The sequence below is a fragment of the Peromyscus californicus genome, unplaced genomic scaffold (genome assembly GCF_007827085.1).
Source record: "Peromyscus californicus insignis strain IS unplaced genomic scaffold, ASM782708v3 Scaffold_19__1_contigs__length_69161282, whole genome shotgun sequence".
Lineage (NCBI taxonomy): Eukaryota > Metazoa > Chordata > Mammalia > Rodentia > Cricetidae > Peromyscus > Peromyscus californicus.
In genome coordinates, this window is record NW_026294491.1 from 13,670,688 (window position 1) to 13,684,896 (window position 14,209).

Genomic DNA, 14,209 nt, shown 5'->3' on the forward strand with positions numbered 1-14,209 from the left:
CTGTAGGTAACTAGAGACAAAAGAGAAAATTGTGAATTGTATATTTTATGGTGTGATACTGTTTTCTACTTTGTGTCTGTATAAAGGCCTATATCTGGCTTGTATTATTAGCCTCAAGTACAGATTTGTTTTAATAGGCTTACTTTAAAACATAAAATAGAGAATACTGTGCCTACTTGGTAAAGCCATTTTAATATTGTACGTTGTGATGAAATAATCAATCACAGTTGCCTTTTAAAAATTCTTTCATTCTAAGGACCAGAAAGTATCATCATGCATATTAAGATATGACTCTGTACAGCACAGCGTTCCTCTCTCAAAGGCATTGTCATTTTTTGAGACCACTGGCAGAAGCCAAATTTTTTTTCTTGTTGAATTAGACAGGGATTAATGTTAGCAGTTTTAAATAAATTGAGGTTTCATGTTCTCACCTTATTAATTCTAATTTGAGAAACAAAGATATTATCAGGGTTTTCCTCAAGTAGTTAATATAGGGGACGGCACACATTGCGCCTGGCCGGAATATGGACACGCTCACAGGAAGAAAAAGCCAAAAAACTATGGAGAATAGAGGTCAGGGCTTTTTTTATATTACAAGACAAGGAAATCTAAAGACTTCATGCTTCAGGCCGGGCGGTGGTGGCGCATGCCTTTAATCCCAGCACTCGGGAGGCAGAGCCAGGTGGATCTTTGTGAGTTCGAAGTCAGCCTGGGCTACCGAGTGAGCTCCAGGAAAGGCGCAAAGCTACACAGAGAAACCCTGTCTCGAAAGAAAAAAAAAAAAAAGACTTCATGCTTCAGAAGAAAGTGTGTTGAATCGTACTGACAGAAAGTAAGCCTGCTCTGTGATACTTAATCTTGATTGTCAAATCAACTGGATCTGGAATCAACTAGGAGTCATACCTCTGGCTGTTGTCATTCCTCATGGATATCAGAACCAAACTTTATTAGCCTTACAGAGTAGAATGAAAACTACCAGTTTTCTAGGAAACCTTCAGACGTTTATCACTAGATTGGAATTGCTAAATTATCCAGCCTTGTGGACAGGGTAACAATCGGGTTCTTGATTTCTCCGTCTATCCTGATGCCTGATTGGTACTACCCAGCCCTATTATATAAGCCAATCTAACATAATCTCCTTTTACTTTACTTTACTTTTCTCTCTCTCTCTCTCTCTCTCTCTCTCTCTCTCTCTCTCTCTCTCTCTCTCTCTCTCTCTCTCTCTCTTTCTCTCTCCTGGTTTATTCCTCTAGAACACCACATCTTATGTCTTATATAGCTGTACTAGAGGAAGGTGATGTTAAGCATAAGCTGAGCATAAGTAATTAAGATGTGTTTGACAGGAAGACAGCAAGGCACAATCAAAATGTACATGTTGGGAATTAGTTTTGGTGCTTCATAGACAGAAAATCCCAATTTAGAAGACTTGACAAATAGTTGACTTGCAACAAGGATGTGATGATGAGACACAGTGAGCTGAGTTCCTATATTCCTTAAGCTGTAAACATTAATTATAGAAAATATCATAGCCAATGTCTAAAGAAATGGGTGACTGTCTCTGCTAAGATCAGAATGACAGGGACATGTGTTTTCTAGATCTCTTCACTTGTAGAGGGACATTTATTCCCTTCTGAGTTGGAGACAACCCTGAGATGAGCATGAATCTTCCAGACTTCAGAAGGAAACAGAGCCCTGCAATACTCTTAGCCTCTTCTGCTTCTGGTGACCATGGGCCCAAGTGTCAGAAGGTGACTCTTGCCCACCTGAAAAGAGAAGGGCTTGTCATTTTCCAAAAGTATACTCAGGGAAAACTAATTAGCAAAAAAGCATTCTCTACTCCTTCTCGGAGTTAGCATTCTCAGTTTTTCTTTCCTTTGCCATCTGCCCTGCGCTTTCCTGAATTTTAAAATCTCAATTACTTCCGAAGAACATGGTAGTGGAAATACAATTAAAAAAGTGATTCTGCATATGTTAGGTGATGGAGGCATACATGGCTTTGCCATCAGTTTGTTCTCAAAAATTTCTCTCTCGAAGCTTCCAATTTTCAAATGGGATGGCCAAATTCAAAGCATGAACTGCACTCTATATGCATATCTGACAATTGTAGATTTCTAGTTTGGAAACAAGTTTGATGAATAATGTTTAATAATTACCAGGAATGGGGTGAATGTTGGCTTTTAAGAAGCATGCTATTTTTAGAACAGAACATTCTGGCAAAGTGGTTTTTTTTCCATATGTGAAAACTGTTAGCTGAAGACTGCTAACCGTGTGTAAGGTTTAATCTGTGCTTTGCCAATTCAATGATACCTTTTGATACTGATAGTCCTCATATCAAATCAGTTATTTAAAACCTAAATGTGTCTTAAAAGCATCCTGTCTCTGAGACGAATTGTCTTCTCATGATGATACATGTCAAGTTTTCCCTCACCACATTCTGTACTTCTCTGTGCAGCTTAAGTCTTGGTTTAAGACTCACCTGGGAAGCTAGTCCCTTTTCTGTAATTCTAAGGTACATCAAAACTAGGTTTACCCATATCATATCTGTATCTTACCCTTCAAGGAGATTTTAAAGTTCATACTGATGTATTCACATTTTATAGACCATTTCTTAATTTTTGTTTGTTCCTTAGCTTTATATACCAGAGATGCATGTTTGCCCTTACATGTATCCTTTGTGCTTATGGCAATTAGAATGGTTAACTATACTAGGAATTCAAAATGAGGTCTCCAACATCCAAAACTGTTTTTGGCCTCCATTACATACCGTCTCACAGCATAGATTCAAAATGGTAGGCCATGGACCAATTTTAATGAGTAACTATGTGTTGTTTGTGGCCATTTGAAAATGCATTATTAAATAACTAGAATAGTTGTTAATGTTTGGAAAGGAAATCCATACAGAAGTCTGAATATCTGCTTTCTCTTGGAGGTATTAGGCCAAATGATATATCCATGTACCAGCAGCAAAGCCAAGGACCACAGTCAGTCTTAGCTTCGTGAATAATGCACCAGTCAGACATGGAATCCCCACTGCTTCTATGCCTTATATGAAGCAAAATCCCCTTGTTTGTTACAAAAACCTGTCTTTGTCCATCATGTTAGTACACCACCTTGGTCCATCATCTGGGTCCATTATCTTGGTTCTTCATCCTGTGCTATCATCTTAGGCCACCTTCTATCCCCTCTGTCTACCATTATATGAGGTTCAAGAATGCCCCAACCCCACCTTTGGCTTGGACTTCCTATTAGCAGTTGTACTTTTAACTCATAAAACTTATAACCCTTACATATTGTATTATTGCATGATGTTATGTACATATTATTACTATCTTCCCTTCAAAAGGATAAACTCTCTCAAGCCCATCCCAGGCTCCTTTTATTTTCCAAATACCTGAATAGAAATCCAATGAGCATTTGTGGTTTGATTGAATAGGTGAATTTTCTAGAAAAATAAAGCATTTGAAAAGACATATGTAATCAATTTCATATGGATTCCTTAATTGAGTAATAAAAGCTTTTGACAATTTCTGTCTCTTTCAAATGATTTGTAATGGGTTCCTGTCAAAATTATAAATTAGCAACAGTATTGGCAAGAAGGATAAATTATATATTTATTTCATCTTCTGCGAAGGCATTCTGTTACTTCTTGTGTATTTTGTTTTCGACTATCCTTTAGGACCACTTTATCAAATCAAGATTTAATATTTATTTTAGATAGATAAAATTATTTCAAGATCATACTTGGAAAGAGTTATGAGGTGTGACAGTGATGAGTTGTGTTATACTCTGACATAAATCTCTCTGAGAGATTTCTTCTTGTCATTTTGTAAATGTTTTCAGGGATAGATTCTGCTGGGTGGAAACAAATCATTTATTCCAACAACTCATGATGTGACTTTGCAGTTACTTTTAAATAATCAACATTCAAATATAAAATTAAGCCTGCATTCCAAAGAGAGCTGCACCATGGGGATAATGATAATGCAGGTTCTGGTATCTATGTGACATTGAGATGTGCACTGTATCTGAATAAAATTATTCTTTCTTAATCTTTACCAAGACTCTGCAAAGTATTTTAATCAGCCCCATTGTGGTAGTCAAGGAGACGAAGGCAAAGGCAGTTCAAATAACCTTTTTCTTGGACCACAGTGACTAGAGAACTGAAGAAGAAGAAAAACAAAAACCAAAAAACAAACAAACAAAAAATAGCGCTTGGCCTCAAAAGTGGCATGCTTCACCTTCTTAATCCAGTGCTGATATTGATCAATTCTTGTTCTAAACATTGACCTGGGATTTCCTTTGGTCTGTTGGATTCTAAAATGAATTACAGCTTTTTTTCCCTTATCTGGTTGAAAGAACAATCAATCAAATTGCATCAGCACATATACAAGTCTGATGTGTTTCAACTCCTTGCAGTCACTATTACAAGCTTAATAACTTGACCCTTACACTATACATTTTGAAACCAGTGTTGCCAGGTAGTTTACTCACTGTGAGTTCTGACACACAGTACTGGGGAACAGTGGGTTCTGCCTTTGCTGATTGTGACCCAACAATTCTTCAGAGCAGACTGGAGCATCAAAATAATGAATGGCTTCACCCATTTTCCTCACTGCATCTTACAAAACAAGTAAGTAGTTGTGAATCTCTGTTGCTCACCTGCTGTGGGATGTCTTTCTGTAAGCTATGAATATATGCTGTTCCCATTGGTTAGTAAATAAAGCTGTTTTGGCCTATGGCAAGAAAGCTTATAGCCAGGTGGGAAATCCAAGTAGAGATTCAGAGAGAAGAAGGGCAGAGTGAGGGAGATGCCAGCTGCCACCCAAGGAGCAACAAGATGTCAGCAGACTGGTAATGCTGTGGCCACGTGGCAACTTATAGATTAATTGAAATGGACTAAGTTATAAGAGCTAGCTAACAAGAAGCTTGATCTGTAGGTCATTCATTTCATAATTAATATAAGTCTCTGTGTGTTTACTTGGGTCTGAGCAACTTTGGGACTGGGTAGAACATAGGAAAACTTCCGACTACATTCACCTTTCATTTTGAAAACTGCTAAGATTAAGAATCGCAAATGCATCCACTAAGAGAAACCTTTTTGTGATTGTATCCACTTTTGTGTGGTAATTACCCATCAGTATATGTTATGTCTTGTAGTTTCAGAAGTATCTATCCCCTTGAGTCATATGTTTTCTTCAGAGAGCCTCAGCATGTACAAAAATAGAGTCAGAAGTCGCATTTAATCCTTGGGACAATGGATGGTCATGCCGGGTTCAGAATCAATCAGCCTTTCCATTCATCTTAGAACACACAAAGTGCATTTCTCCCAAGCCCTAGGAATTTCAGCTTATAAATGGAAGTTTTTTATGAGTTTGTTATTGGTGGGCATTTTAGTTAAGTGAAGTATTATAGCTTGCTTCTTGGATTTGACCTCTCTGCTTTTCCCCACCAATTGCTAAAAGCAGCAGTTACAGGATGGAGGAAAACAGTAATTCCTGAGATAAAGATGAGAAAATGCGAGTTCATCTCTGGCATCCGACTCACATTATGGGGACAGGACAGAATAGAAGAGAAAATGAGCCACACTTTAATCCTTGATGTTTCCTCGGATGCAAAGAATTCTCTGCTTCAAGCCCACTGACAGCTACAAGTCCACAGAGCTGCATGCTTCTCTTAATTAGTTGCCTCTTGTTCCAAAGAAAGCTGCATGCTTTTAAACCCATACATCATATATGAGCAATACTAAATTCACATTTTAAATGTGATTATGTATGCACACCCATTATAGCCACTATATGGTAGCACAGCTACTTTGGGAGGACCCTGTAATAACTCTGAAAACTGTGCAATGGGAATCAAATCCTTTACCACAGGTGACTACTTCAGGTTTTATTCTCATGTTCAGAGGGTATGAAGGTCGTGCTAATATTGCACCCCTTGAATATAAATTTATTTGTATTTGTCCATTGATTTGCATTCATACACCAATGAACCCCAAACACAAACAAAAAGTGAGATATAGAAACCTTATCAAAATTTAATTTTACTCAAAAGAATAATAATGACTTCTTAGAAATAATATTTTTTATGCATTAACTGAAACTCATATATTCATGTAGGTGATTTTTATATTATTAAATAAACTCATGATTTGATATCTATGTCATTAATTTGTGCAAGGGCTTTTTGTGTTCTGCTCTTTGTCCTTTATTCCTTCTGGGTCTGTTACTAAGGACATGTGATAGATCTTCATATGATATGATATTAATTTATCTGCAAATTTAAAAATATTTCTAACATTTCACAGCAATTGATAAGAACATATAGTGGTCAATACTATGAATGCTTACATATAATTTACAAGGTAATTACAAAATACAGAAATAGAGAAAACACATTGATTGAAATGAAATAATTTTGAGGATATACTTCAGAGCTGGAGGGCTGAGACACTGGGAATATATTCAGAAACAGGACAATATCACAACTGTTGAGTCAGGCTCTTAATTACTATAGTCTTGGAGGGAGTTCTGAAATGAAGACATGTGGCTTTTCTATATATGTTCTTTATTTAAATAATTCTAGGTACACTAGGCTCTTGTGTTTCCATATAACTTTTATAATCAACTTGCCAATTTCTCTCACATACATACATAACACCGTCGCCCGAGATTGCATTGAATCTGTAGATGAGTTAGATGTTATGTTGCTATGGTCCATTTTTCCAGTTCCAGTACAACGTATAGTTATATTTGTTTAAGTCCTCTTTAGTTTTTTTTTTTTCTATTTTTGATGTTATTATAAATGTGATTCCTGATTTTATTTCCTTTGGGGTCTGAATCCGCTAATGCTCAGACTAACAGTGGAGAGCAGAAGTTGCACTTCCAGGGCAGAACAGCTGCCTAATTGTCTTTGATCCTTACCATTGGGAAGAATGCACTCAATTTCGACTACTGATCCTAGACCAGCAACCCTGGTGAAATCTTGAGTTTTGTCAATAGTCTATACTTCATAAAGTATTTTGACTCTTAAACTTTAATTTGCTTTATTGAACATTGTCAGATAAACTCTCCTTTGAAACATTTTTCCCAGTATTAAATTATAGAAACAAATTCTTTTCTGCTACCTGGACCTCTTACAAGTTGTTATTTTTATGAATTTTCCCTCATGACTTGAGACACATTTCTTCCTTCCTTCCTTCCTTCCTTCCTCCCTCCCTCCCTCCCTCCCTTCCTTCCTTCCTTCCTTCCTTCCTTCCTTCCTTCCTTCCTTCTTTCCTCCCTCCCTTCCTTCCTTCCTTCCTTCCTATGTCTCTCTCTTTCTCCCTTTTTAAAAATATGAATTTTCTAGAATTGTTTTCTTTTACGTTTCTTAATTAAAAACTACTCTCTTAAAATGTTAAATAAATAGTTACTCGGGATGCCCTCTCCCTCAGACAACTCACTAAGAGGTGTTTTTTAACTAAATATTTTATTCAATGAAATATGGTAAGTTCTTTGAATAAATTATATAATTATTTTTTATAAAGTGATGTGGGGTGGACACTATTTTTATGGACTAGTTGTGATCAGAAACAAGCTTGGCCTGTAAGACAGTGCAACTTGAAGATGTACCATTCATTTTATCAAATGAATGGTTATTACTGGTGCTGGGAACATTGCCAGCGCATGAGCATGGAGCACAGGGAAGAGCATCATGATGGGAACAATGCATTTGATATGTAAGACTAATGTACTTCCATTTCCTCTATATCTTCTTTTTTGTGACTCAACAAGCTATGCATGGGCAAAGAAAGTACAACTTACAACAAAAGCCATTGCTTACATTGACACTCTAGTTCGACGTTTTGAACAGGAAAGGTCATAGTCAGAAAGTAGGTTTGGGGCTGGGGAGGTGGCTCAAGGATGAGAATCCGAGCTCAATTCTCTATCACAGCCCGCCTCAGTCCTCTGTTATTCCAGCTCTAGGAGATCCAACTCATCTGCCTCTGGCCTTCATAGGAACCTGCACTCCTGTGTGTAAACCTCCTACTCACATACACATAATTTAAAATAATAAATATAAATCTATAAAAAGGAATTGGGTTTTTAATTAAAAAACTTGCCTTTAACCAGATGGTTAGAAGGGAGGAAACTATAGTACTCTGAGTAGAATTCATATGAATGGGAACATAAACCTATGGCTGAAAGCAGTTTGTGCCACACAGAGCAATATGCAGCCTTTCTGAAGCTTAAGGCACTGAGAAGAATGGAGATTGGCAATAAAGAGGTCTGAGCAAAAGTTTTGTCTATATTGCTATTAGTATTTGTGTGTAAGCATATCCATCTGAAATACACGTGCAGCACAGACTATTTTACTTTTATACACTGGTGTCTTATTTCTTAATATCAGTTGATAATGAGTTCTTTTGCAAGTTTATGTTTTATTGATAACGTGTGTGTGTGTGTGTGTGTGTGTGTGTGTGTGTGTGTGTGTGTGTGTGTGGTGGGCAATGGGTTGTTTTGATTCAGGATGCCTGGGTAACTAAGATACTCAATCCATCATTTTCTCTCCAAGCAGGCTCCAAATCCTTTCCTCTAATGTGAGGCATATAGTTCACAACAGGTAACTACCTGACCCCACCACAAGACAGCATGCCAAAACTTTTCTTTCTGTATAATTGTAGCACACAGGCCTTGTGCACTCTAGGCAAATTCTCTGCCACCAAGCTACATCCATATAGTTCCTGTAATTCAACACAAAAATAACCATTGCATGTTAGCCCTGGTCAGAGTTCATACTTTAATATACTGCTGGGGATGTTTGCTATTAACTTAAAGACACCATCACACTTTCATTTAAGGACCTTTGGGAAATAAAGAGGCAAGGTGATTAAGGCTGCAAGTCCTAAAATATTTATTTTTCTGTGTTTGTAGTAACCTTCAAACAATACTGGATTTGTGGTGTCAAGCATGGTACACATGACCTGTGAGCATGTTGTAGACATGTCCAAATTCATGCCCTTTTTATCTTTATGGCATGATTGGAAGATGGTCCTTAAAAGTAATTTGGATTCCTGGTTGAGATAATTTATAAGCTATTAATACTATTCACTCCACTTTTCATTGTTGGGCTATAAATTCTCTGCATTAATGAGTTCTGAAGCTTTCTTGGCAACAAGAACAAAATCAAACGGTAGCTCTTTGAGTTGTTTAAATGATAACGAACACTGGAAAGCAGGGAGTCTGAATACAGAAGAATCATTAACACAGAGAGAAAATAAACATCAAAGCCTCATGTTGCAGCATAATTTATAGAAAATGAAAAGGACTTTTCCTCCTTTTCTGTGTTCTACCACCACTAGATTGTACAAATATTTTTCAGATAATTTTGGTCTTATGTCAAAAACAATAACTGAACAATATTTTGATTTTCATAGCTATTTCTCCAAATGGTCATTGTTTACTTACAAATAATTTTTAAGTCAATGCTCAATTTGTTATAATAAAGATGAATAACTAAAAAAATTCTGCTAGCCATGGTCTTTCAGACCTAACTAGCTATATTCATTTTTAGAGTTAAATGGAACTATGTGATATATAAAGGAACAAATATTTATAGAATAATCCTTGTACAACAACACCATCACTTTAGCTTTTCCTTTTCTGTAGTATGTAACTTTTAAAGATTAAAAAAATTACTACAATTTTCTGGTCAATTGCAAATTAATATGATCTACTTTTCATTTGGGAACACATGCCTAGAACAAACTGGAAACAAAAAAACATTAAGTGCACTGAATAGATACAAAGAATAGTTCAAAAATTTTATTGCACATGCAACATTCTTTAACTGAATAAGAAATCAAGAAAATATTATATGCACACAGGGTCGTCCACAGGAATCTTGGTTACTAGTTCTTCACATCTCTGGAATAAGGTTGTATTCTCAATGAGATCAGAGGCTCTTGTCCAAACACCTTCCCTTGTGCTCAGCCCACTTCTTCCATCATCATCATGGTCCTATGCCCTCTCTCCTGGCTTCCTCACAGTCCACAGGTTCAAGGCTGATACTGTTTCTAGCCCTCACCCATGGACTCAACCCCTATCTTCCTTCCCAGGACCCAAAGACTGTGGTCTAAGTCCAGTGACTTTGATGAGCAGCCAAATTCTTTCATTTACATGAAATCAATAGCTAGCTTTGGTGCATGGAAGCCATGGAAGAAACCATGTACTGCTCTCTGAGAACCTAAAACTTCTGATACCTATTATTTTACAGAAAAAAATTAATATATTTCCCTAGTGCATGTGGTAAAAGAGTGTGTAGTAACCCACAGTAACCACAACGGATCTCTAAGGCCAATGCATCTCAGTAACTCTGAGAGACAGAAGAAGGAAAAGGGAAGTTACTTTGTATTCACACTCATATAGAGACAGAATAAAAACATCCACAAAACAATTGGCTTAATGTTATCTTCTTCATGCTTCAATTTCATGTTGAAGATTGAAGTTGAAAATTAGTGTCTCGTTATATTTGTCACTGATGGAGAAATTCTAGAACCCAGAACTAAATCACTTAAAGAGGACGTTGAGCACACTTTCAAAGGCATGAATGGCATATGATGTTCATTTTCCAAATGAGCTAGGGCATTCTATTTTCTATCACAGCAATGGGCTCTGTGACTGCACTGATTCCCAGGTGATGCTAGGAAGAGTTCCATTCTAGATTCAAATGTAAGCAGCCAGGCCCACATTAACTGTAGAGAATATGTAAATTTTATGACTCAATAAACATTGTTTCTCAGGCCAAGACTTGTCTATTCCTTATTAATTTGCTGAAAACAGAGCACACATCCCCAAAAGACATTATATGGTAAACAAAGGATTGTCAAAAGGCATGGCCTTTCTCCAGGAATGCTAAATTCATCTACATTAGCAAATCATCCAAGAAATAGCATTGACTTCCAAATTTGCAGACTCAAAACAACTCAAAACTCATTTAAAAGCACTTAAAATGAAGTATTATCAAAAGAACTAAGAATGTTCATAATTATCACAAGTACATTCTCCCTTCTAATGGATAAAAGGGAATTCTACTTCAGCAGAGTAAAACTTTGATAAACAGTAACAAATGAGATGAACTCAGCTCTGATAAATAAAAAGGCATGTTATTTCAACAACAATTTTTTTTTTCTGTTTCCTAAGTGACAGCGGTATTTGTTTCTGGCTTTCTATCTAGGGCCATTTGGGGATAATTGTCAACATGGACTGGGTATTTAGTCAAAGCCTGCTGTGCTGTAAGACAAAGTCATGTGACACACAGGAAATGCAGCCCAGCTCAAATAATAATTTCCATTAAAACATTTGATGGTAACATAGATGGGAAAGCTGCAGTAGCCTAAATTATACACATGCTTAAGATAAACTAGAGAAGAGTGTGTCCATCACAAGTTTACCTACCCTGTTATACTAATTAGATGAAGCAGTTCAGTGTGTCAGAAAAGAACTCTCGTAACTCAGTGAGAATCATCGGCGCAAATTTTTTACCTAGTTCTGCTCTCAGCTGAGTGGTGATTAACAAACCATTTAAGCTTTAAAGCCCTACTTTCCCCAACTATCTTGTGGGGATAATTACCCATGAGATTTTGAATCCACAAAGGAGAACCTTGAAGATTTGAAAGCAAAGTACCTTGGGTCAGGGGTACAGAATAGCAGAAACTGGAAGGAGAGGAGTTTAACAGAAAGATTCATCCCTACAGGGAAGGGTGGATGTAGAGACTAGAAGAATCCTTCCAAGAAAAATGCAAGTGGACATGGGAAAAGTGGATTCATACCACACTCAACTGTTAAGGGAACAGAGGCTTAAACAACTCCTTGAGTTCAATCTGAACGTAGTTCAAAGATGTGTGTAGGAAGGCTAAAAGTTTTCCCCTACTTCAATGAAATAGCTCAGAGCAAAGGAGCTGTGACTTAGCAGCATTTCGGGGTGAAATAAACAGGGTAGAACTAAAAAAGAGGCAGCCATAGCTGTGAGATTGGGTTCCAAGTAGGAAGTCTCTAACAATGAGAACAGGGCCCAAACACTCAGTAGCTATTTCGCAGAGGCCAAGTGGACTCACCCTGTGCAGAGGGCCCCTCTGTCCTAGAGTGAACTCACACTATGCAGGGGTTCCCTTCTGTCCTAGAGTGGACAAGTAAGAGTGCCTATCAGATTCAGTTGACTCCCTAGAATCCCAACTGTAACTTTAAGCTTACATGGTTAAAGGAGAAATGTATCTGATGTGTTTTTACAACAGAATATTTAACATTGGCATAATGATTATATGGAGTTGCCCATCTCCCCCCCCCCCCCCCCCGTTTTTTTGTGAGACAGAGTTTGTCTGTGTAGCTCTGGCTGTTCTGGAACTAACTATGTAGACCAGGTCTTTTTGGGACTCCAAACAGTGGGAGCAGGGGCTGTCTCTGACTCTGTTACCTGCTTTTGGGACCCTTTCCTCTGACTGAGTTGCCTCTTCCAGCCTTAATAGGAGAGGAGGTGCCTAGTCTTAATGAGACTTGGTATGCTAAAGCTGTCTAAAATACATGGGAGGCCTGCCCTTTTCTGGAGAGAAAGGAGGAGTGGAGGATGGTGGTGTGGTATGTGTGGAGGGGAGAGAGACTGGATGGAGAAAAGGGAGGGATCAGGTTGGCAAAAAAATTATTATTATTATTATTATTATTATTATTATTATTATTAATAATAATAATAATAAATTACCCTGAACTGGAGTCCAAAGAGAAAAACTCTGGTTTGCTTTACTTTCCTAAAACAAGGCAGGAATTGCCACATAGGTGCCTTCCTTCTCCGGATACCATAGGAAAAAAATTGTTTACCAAGCAAGGTAATCTTAGACCCTACCAGATACCAATGGATCTACAGCACTGGATCTCAGTAATTCTTCCAGATTGTCATTCCCACAGTTCATAGAACCAGTGATTCCAAGTTCAGGCAGCTCTGTACTGAAGATAGACTATAAACTTGGATGTAAAACTACATGGTTAAAATGTAGCCAATCCCTGGTAACTCACATATCTCACAAAAAAAAAAAAAAAAGGACTTTCTGAGACTTTCTATTCTTAATTAATCATTCCTTACAAGGGCCCATCTGAGCTAAGACATATGGGAAACAGCAGTATCTTGTTCCTTTCCTTAGAATGGTGATGTCTCATCGAATTTAAAGATAGTCAGACACTAACAAATGACAGATGGTGACAGAGCCATGGACACATCTAGAGGCGAGACTGCATTCAACCAAAGAGCCTAAAGAAAACTGCGTTGTATCAGGGTGTTGATTTTTCCTACCAGTAAACACCAGGCCAGACCCGTAGGGGAAGCACATTGGGAAGTCACTCATGTAGAAAGGCAGGGAGGATCACATTAGTGCTAAAAAAATCCTTTTGTCTTTGAAAATGAGCGGCTTACTTCTTGGCAAATCTTTGGAGCAAGTTCCTGGTGACCTTTGTTCTTCTTTTGAGTCACTTCCCTGGAAACAGTCTATTTTTATATTTAATTGATCCCTTGAATAAGAATGACTCTTCTTTCTCTATTTCAATATCTGACCTCTCACCTGAACATCATGCTAATAACATTTCTGTCAGTGAAAAGCTGGTTAAAAAGTGTTTAATAATTTGATTTGTTCTGCTTCCTTATTATCTAAAGTAAGGGAATAAAACACCATGCTGGCCCACCTCAGGAGTTTATTTCCATACATGAATGAGGGAATACACAAAACAATCTAGTAGCATAAAATAATGTACTCGCCGGGCAGTGGTGGCGCACACCTTTAATCCCAGCACTCGGGAGGTAGAGCCAGGCAGATCTCTGTGAGTTCGAGGCCAGCCTGGTCTACAGAGCGAGTTCCAGGAAAGGTGCAAAGCTACACAGAGAAACCCTGTCTCGAAATACCAAAACAAACAAACAAAGTACTCAACTTACTTATTCACTGGCCAATTGGGTACATAGTTTCCTAAATTCCTTCACTCAAGTGGTAGTGATTCCTCAAAGGTCCCAAACAGAAAATTACCTCCACAAAGGATCAAGAAGCAACAGTAGCACACTACCAACATTGCTCTATAGCAGCACTTCTCAACCTGTGGGTCACAGCCCTTTTGAGGGATCCATGACCCTAAGACATGTAGCTTTGGCAAACACTTAGAAAAGGGGCTATTAACTTATAGGGAGAGGATATTTG

At 37.7% G+C, this 14,209-nt stretch overlaps 1 protein-coding gene across 10 annotated transcripts in view; it reads right to left on the minus strand.

The window, feature by feature from the left end:
• The window catches only part of Pcdh15 (protocadherin related 15), a 1,435,070-nt gene that overhangs the window by 895,114 nt on the left and 525,747 nt on the right, over positions 1 to 14,209 (minus strand). The gene's annotated exons all lie outside the window — the stretch shown is intronic.